Here is an 8,525-nt window from a genome sequence, read left to right as displayed (position 1 = left end):
TTATTATTTCTTCAACTAGCATACACATGTATCTATACACATACACATCCAAAAATATACCAAAATAACCAACATTGATATTGAATTGCATTGTTAATTACAAAGAACAGAGTAATCACATCACTAAAGTATATACCCCTTACCAATTGTACGAAATTAGTTTTAGCAAATTCTGAATATGAGAAAATAAAAATATAGCATATGTACTAATGCATGTGGTTTAATCTTTGTGGCACATCTAGCAGAATGAACATTCCATCTCTTGCATTTGTAAGAGTTTGGATTTCTTGGTCATGACTACCAAATTCACTTGCTCCAGCCGTGGCGTACTTTTAATTCATTGATATTGCCTTGTAGTTAAATGCTTGTCTATTGTATTTGTACTTTGTTCTCTGCGAATAATAGAGATTAAGAGCACATTACAATAAAAAAGGATAGGTTGTAGTATAAATAACCACAATACAAGAATATTAACTCACCAAGTCATGCATTAACCCATCATTTGGATTTGGCTCAATTAGTAAGAAACCAATACTTGTTAAGACAGTTAAAATGTTCAAAGATGGCTGCCATGCTCCCCTGTGTATTAAAACAACCACCACTATAAGCAGTGCTCAAGAGACTCTAACTTTTGTTAAATTTACGAGAGTTATTATCGAATCGTAGATATCAAAGATTGCATACACAGAAAAGGGATATATCACAGATCGAAAAAAAAATAAACAGCAAAGTTATGGTGTTTAAGTTAAGCTATCATCTGCAATCAGTGAGTAGTGTTTTAGCTTGTGAAAACACTTAAACATTACTTCTCTATGTGTGAAGTCTAATAAGATATTTCAAGTAGAATGAATACCATTACATGATCAATAATATAGAAGAAAATTGCTTGAAATATTTCATAGAGAGAAGATTTTACCTTTCGATGCATAACCAGAAAGCATAAGCTATCAGCAGTTGTGACCATTGTCAAAAGATAGAAAGAAACTGATTTGACTAACATTCGTGCATAAAACATTCATCAAGTACGAATTTCTGCAAAATTATATATATATTTAAAGCACATAGGGTAGTTTTATTTGGAAACCATAAAAAGAGCAAGAGTACTTGCGTACTTTATCCCTTAAAGTAAAAAATTATTGTGTGGGTGCAGTCTTTATACCTTATTCAACTCAAACATATTTCATATATTTCTTCTCTTCCCCTTTCACTCTTCTTTAATCCCGGGTTAGAGCTGCGCCTCATCATTTCTTGAGAAAAAAATTTAATTGTCGCTCCACCAACTACAAATCGAACTGATTACGATAACCTCATCAAACTATTATTTATCCGCAATAGCGGTGTGGATAAGGACCATAGAGCTTGATATTTAACAAATTAAACTACTAATTTAAGATACCATTGGTCAGGAATGCTTCCGAATAATTAGAAACTGCTTATTACCGTGGAGTCATGGGTATATTATTGGTATACAATGTAACTTATGAGTCATCTATTAACAACATCATGAACTGGATTACAAACATTAAAAATATGCTTCCGACAGTTTCAACAAAATTCTTGTCGGCAGCAAGGCCGACATGGACGAAAGCGAAAATGGTTGTTTCTACTTCCAAAGGTTAAGCACTTGCTAATGAATATGACATAATATTCTTAAAAACTAGTGCCAAGAAAAATATGAATGTTGACGGGGTTTTCTTTTTCATAGCTCGGGATATAAAACAATGGCTTGCCAAATCTGACTCAAAGGATGAGCCTCAGATGATCAAGATAAATAAACCAGACCAAGGAGCAGGATTTTCACAGGGTGCCTAAAAATCAGCTTGTTGTGGCTATTAAAATATTGATAGCAGCAAATGAAGTCAGGATGATGTCGAATACATCATTAAAATGACTATTTTAGTTGAAGGTTTTCAACTTATATTTGCTATAACATTTTCACTGTATTTCTCTCTATACAACTATATCTTTCAATATCGATTTGTATTTGGCAACAACTCTTACTATTTACAAATTTTGATTATTATATTCTCACCACTTTTTGACTTATATAAATGAAGGGAGAAGTTGCATTCAATACCTTATTCAGGAAAATAAGAAATTAATTTGAAAGTACAGGACAGTAGTTTAAAATTTACAAAATCAATATAAAGAATGAAATGCAGAAAGTTTTTAGTTTTAAAAAATATCCAAAGGGTTAATATGAAACATTGTTTCAGACACGAACACTAAAATATTTCATTCGAGGAACCACCAAGATCGCGAAAAGAGGTATTAGTAACACGGAGAATCTAAAGCACACATGAATCTACATAAAACAGAGAAGTCAATTGGATGTATGTTGGAAATCTCGTAGAAATAATTTTATTTGGATTACAAAGTTAACCATAAGTACAGTGTTACACATTCTAGTAAGTATCAGGTAATTTGAAATCATTCCACAGAGCTTTCTATCTTTTAAACAAAATCCTTTGCACTTCAACCCCTAAGCATGATCAACACAGAAAATGAAAAATTAAGAACCCAAAGTATACAAAGTTAGGTAACTATATAATAATTCGGATCTCAGTCAATAGAAATCATATATCCTCATATAACTTTCTTCCAACACCCTAACATGAACAATCACATGGAACCATACTAATAACTATAGTATTTCACAATTCTTACAGTTTGACTAGCACTGTCATTGTAAAAAGTTTCCATCTAATGATCTAAAAGTAGAAAAATTTGTTGAGATGCTGCCCCAAAAGTGTCCACAATTGATTAAATTACAAATCGGTCATGGAAAGAGGATACTTTAAGACAACACCGTAGCTTCCCAAACAAGGAGGTGAAAAGAATCTTGAGGCGGACTTCATATTTCTTTGGAGGTGCCACATCTAATTCTGTAATTACCAGTGGCTTTGCGGTTTCCTATTCAAATGAAACTCCACATATTTTCATTCGCATAAACACAATTTTATCATGTTCCAAAATTGCAAAATCTGGAACCTTAACCGTTAAAAATGGTTAAGGTAGAAATTTCCTTTGGTTCTTAAGCTAAAATAGGTGCATCAACCTAGTTTAATTTCTTCTTTGCATACTCCCTTGCCCCAAATATAGTAGATTCAACTTGCACATTTGTGCTAATGATCTCAATAACATGTACAGAGCCACAAAATATTCCCATTGACAGCTCACATTTTTCTTTAGATTACATATCAATTAAGTATTAAAATTCATAGGACTTAATGTGTAATGGCACTGCAATGGTCATCACATAGTTAAAGATTAGGATAGTTTTAAGTGACATGTTTTACATTTCACACATATATCTGGTTCAACATCGGATTTAGTAACAACAATGGAACCCAATTTGAGATTTCTTAGGCAAAAATATTAAATAACTATTGTGTAGATGATGCCATGGTAGTGAACCCAAGATTTTCACTATGTAATTTAAAATTTAAAGAAGAAAATCATACTAAGAAGTCAAGGGTTCATCCTCTACTATATAAATAAGATATAAGTTTGACCTTATATAATGTAATTTTTCGTCAAAGGGAATTCAGATAAACCACTTTTGGTACCCTAGCACCGCCCATCTAGTGTCTCCTAAATAAAATAGATGTTGTTCAACCCAATATAAAAAGAAAACTCTACACAAATTCAAGTTGAATTAAACATTAATCGAACAAAAAAAAATTATGCTTGTATATATTGGGCAAATAATTAAGTATATGATGAACACCCAAATACTAGTTATGATAAAAGTGATTAATCAAATCCAGAAGGAGATCATTGAACAACAAAAGAATATTGATTCAACAATTAGTAGTTATTATAGATTTAGAGCATTGATAGAAACTTACCGTTATGATATGAAACTATTCAAATTCATCATTCTTTTCAATCGGAGGTGACAAGCAGAGTAGATCTTTTAGAGTAGCTATCTTTATCCTTCAAATTGAATAAGAATTAAGTTTGCAAAATAGAGAGAGAGATTAATGGGAATTTTTTGGGTGGGGACGTGGGAGTAACATCCTGCATTCAAAAAGACCAAAATAGCAGATTTCCAGTTGTAGTTTGCAGACCACGCTGGCCACCCACGACCCGTGAAGTGGACCACGGACCGTAGGTGTAGTCCGTGGTTCGCCTGCCCAAGTGGGTTCTAAGGGTCCTCGACCATGACCTGACCAATAGACCGTTAGTCAGACCACAGTCCATGGTTCGAGACCCCAAGGATCACGCCTTTGACGCCAAATGATGGTCCACCAGGACGGGCCGTGGGTCAGAACCGATCCTTCGACTGGGATCCATGGGTCACTACTATCAGTTATTATTTCAGAGGCAGTTGGGTCTTTTACTAATTGATTAATTACTATACTATGTCATTTTGCCTATATTTAGAACCCCTATATAAGTCTTTTTACCCCTAAATTCACCCCTAATTCATTCTTCTAAAATCCCAAAATAAAACCAACTCCTCTCAAATATTCTGTCTCTAAAACTTGAAGAAGAAGAAGAAGATTCAACTAGGGTTTGAAGCTAAGGATCCAAATTCTCCATTGAAGATAGACAGTTGGACTTGAGGTATGTTAGATTTCATCCATGGGTTCGTTCCACCCATGGAGTCCCCAAATTCCTCTATTTCAAATGGTAGGAATCCCCAATTAGCTAGGGTTTTCCTCAAATATCATCGGTTCTTTGATTATTGATTTTAATGATTGCATTATGTTTAAATATGCATAAATTGATGATTTACAATACTGTTATGATTTTTTCCCTATGAACCCATGCAAACCCCCATGTTTTCCGAATTGTGATCTCATAGAGTTGGGTTGTTGATTATGAAAGATGATTTTTATGATCTAAAGCATGAAATAATAGAACTACATGAAATTATGATAGAATACCTATCTAATGCTTGAATTCTAGAATTGGTGATTGAAAGTAACTTTGAACCTTGAAAGGGGAAAGTATGAGTTTATGCATGATCATATGAACCTATGTAAATGCTATAAGGGTGCTTTAAGAGTAAAGTGCCAATTTTGTTGTTGTTGTTGTTGTTGTTGTGTTGTTGAAAAGGATATTCTCATAAACCACTTACAACCCTGATGTGAAAGGTTTTCTCACATATAAAGTATTCTTAGGTTTAAAGGCTATTCTCACCTAATTGAATCAATGAATAAGAGCTATCCTAATGTACTATCTTGGATTGACAAGATGACATGTCTTTCCATGGATAATGAGAATAAGTAGGAAAATACTATTCCATGAGAATTATGCTTAGAACTGAGTGGATATTGACATTGGGATGGAAGCTCTCTAGTTAGTAGAGGTGGGGTTTCTAGAAGAAGTCTTATGAGATGGAAGCTCTCCCACCAGTAGAGGCCGAGTTTCTAGTATGAATCTCCTTATCCCATAACTATGTGCCCCCATAGGTTGATTGGCTAGTGGATTCACTTAAGCTAGAAGTTCATGGTTCTACCTTAGGCAAGTAGAACAACCATTTTCAGTGTGGGAGACACCGGGTGATCATGTTATAGCTCACATGGTCTCTAGGTCGGTTAAGGCTAATTATCCCACAACAAGTTGATTAATTAACTAAGGTCACTTAAAGAAGTATCTCATATGTGTTCAATGACTTAAAGATGATTTACCTTGCATTGACCATGATGTTATGACCTATGTTTTCCAACTATTTCTATTATGATCTTTAATCTTGGTAAATTGCATATCATGAATTGAAATGTCCTTTTTAGCATGTTTTAAATGTTTTCATGCATAGCTATCATACTTCGTACATTTTTGTACTAAGCATACACTTGCCTACATTCTCCTAAATATAAGGTCCAACAGGTAGGGTTTCCATTGTAGTGGCTAGAGCTTGGACTTTGATCTCTTTCAGAGCTTGGTGAGTCCTCATGGTTCAAGGACTGATTTTCCTTATTTTACTTTCACTTTCATATTTCCTTTTGAACATGATGTATGGGCTAGGAGCAGTTTCATTCGATTGTAATAGTGTGCGATGTTGATACATGAGTTAGACTTCCGCTTTTCTATGAAATTGTTTTGGACTTAAATGTTATTTTACTCTTTATTGTTTTACTACTTTATGTTATGATATGCTAAGTATCTTGTATGGTGTCCATCGGGGCTCTATACGCCAGGTTACATCTAGGGGGTACCCATGGGTCATGACAAACTTGGTATCTGAGCACAAGGTCTAGTAGAGTCTTGTTCATGAGTGTGAAGCCTGCCACATTTATGAATGAGAGATTACAAGATGATTAGGACACTCCACTTCTTTCATTACTTTTAAGTCGTGCCATAGAGTTTAACCTTACAAAGACTCTCTTCTAATCCTTACCTTATGCTGTTCAGAATAGGTCTTCTCGAAGGGCTTACACTAAAGGGAATGTGAGGGAGAACCTGGAACAAGGAGCTCCTCCTCAAGCTCTGATATATCCTTTGGCTGAGAATCTGACAAATGCGGAGGTTAGGTCAGCTTTTAAAATGTTGGCTCAAGCATTGGTGACTCAAGCCAATAGAGAGGTTGTAGCTACAGTGAATCCTAATGTGAATTCGGTGGATTCAAGAGTGAGGTACTTTGCAAGGATGAACCCTCCAGAATTTCATGGCTCCAAGGTGGAGAAGGATCCTCAAAGGTTTATCGACGAGGTCTATAAGGTACTTTCTATTATGGGGGTGACTCCAGTGGAGAAGGCGGAGTTAGCCGCTTAGCAATTGAATGATGTTGTTCAAGTGTGGTATGATCAATGGAAGGGAGAGAGACTATTAGGAGTAGGTCCCGTAGAGTGGGAATTATTTAAATTAGCGTTTCTGGATAAGTTCTTTCCACTCAAGTTGAGGGAAGGAAAGGTGCAAGAGTTCATTAACCTTCATCACAGAAGTATGAGCGTGAGAGAGTATGCTCTAAAGTTCACCCAACTATCCAAATACGCTCCAATTATGGTGGTGGAATTGAGGGCTAGGTTGAGTAAGTTGGGGACGGGCGTGTCCGACATGGTATTAAAAGAATTTCATACGGTAATGCTCATCCATGATATAGATATCTCACGTCTTATGGTGTACACCCAACAAATTGAGTAGACAAAACTCAATGAAAAGAATAAGGTAAAGAGGGCTAGAATCGGTGATGAGAACTTCTCCAACACAAGGTTCGATGGACAAGGTCAACCTAGGTTTAGACAAATGTTTTCTCGTCAAAGTTCCTGTAATGTTCTACCTAAGTTTAACAAGGATAGGGTGGCTAACCGTAAACCTCAAGGAGGTAATGTAGGTGGCTGTTCTTTTGCTAGGTCTACATGTGCTAAATGTGGGAAGAAACATGATGGTAAGTTCCTAGTCGGCATCGATGGATGCTTTAGTTCCAGGAAGAGTGGACACAAAATGAGAGATTACCCCATGCTTGCGGAAAAAGGAAGGGGAGGCAAGCAAGCTCCTCCTAGTGGTTCAATTTCCAATGCTCCAAACCAAAACCGCTTCTATGATCTCCAAACCCGAGGTGACCAACACTACAAGAAAAACAGTCTCTAAGGAAGGGAAATCTTGTGATCTTTCAAGTTTACACATTGAGAAATATTAGATGAAAATCCATCAAGGACCTTTAAATTCTTCAAGAAAAGACATAACTTGTGTTTATCTTCAGGCGACAATGTGTAGCATGCAGTTGGAACTTCAACTTTCTCCCCTCCTTTGGATAGGGTGCAATTCTGGCCGAATGTTCATTTCCTTCAAGTCTAACTGAGTGTTAATTGTGTCTTTTTGTCTTTCCTTTGACATTCATGATTGTCCCCATGATATTATCACATATATTTTTCTCAATATGCATGACATCCAAATTATCTCGCAACAAGAGAGATTTCCAATATGGAAGTTCAAAAAAGATAATTTTCTTGTTCCAATTATCATTTAGTTTTTCACGTGAGATCTTCCTCTTTTTCTTGGGATCCTTTGTTAATGGTTGTCCTTCAAGATCTTGCACTTGATTAAGTATCTCAATTCCAGAACATGTTTTTGGTGGGAGCCTCTTCTCTATTGTATTATCAAATGACTTCTTGTCATTCCTCCATCTATGATCCTTGGGAAGGTAACGTCGATGACCCATAAAGCATTGTTTCCTACAATTAGCCAATCGAATTGAGGAGGTGTCTTTATTACAAGATGGACATGCCAATTTCCTTTTGTACTCCATCCAGATAAATTTCCATAAGCTGGAAAGTCATTGATCGTCCATATCAAAGAAGCATGCAACTTAAAATTTAGTTTAGTTGATGCATCAAAGGTCTCAATACTAACTTCCCACAACTCCTTCAATTCCTCAATTAGAGGCTGAAGATATGTATCAATTGCATCTCCAGGACCATTTGGACCAGGAATAAGCATTGACAATATAAAATTTTCTTGTTTCATACACAACCAAGGTGGTAAATTATAAGGAATAAGAACCACAGGCCAAATGCTATGTGAGATTTTTGAATTGCGAAATGGCTGAAATCCATCACTAGCAAGTCCAAGTC

General features: G+C 35.6%; 1 pseudogene; it reads left to right on the top strand.

Moving 5' to 3' along the window:
• The first annotated feature begins 562 nt into the window (after positions 1–562).
• LOC107061442 (ras-related protein RABE1a-like) lies at positions 563–1,836 on the top strand (annotated as a pseudogene).
• The last annotated feature ends 6,689 nt before the right edge of the window (positions 1,837–8,525 follow it).

This window comes from Solanum tuberosum, unplaced genomic scaffold (genome assembly GCF_000226075.1).
Source record: "Solanum tuberosum cultivar DM 1-3 516 R44 unplaced genomic scaffold, SolTub_3.0 scf00139, whole genome shotgun sequence".
In the NCBI taxonomy this organism is placed as follows: Eukaryota; Viridiplantae; Streptophyta; class Magnoliopsida; order Solanales; family Solanaceae; genus Solanum; species Solanum tuberosum.
The sequence above is the reverse complement of the archived record's forward strand: the minus strand, read 5'-3'. Positions and strand labels throughout refer to the sequence as shown.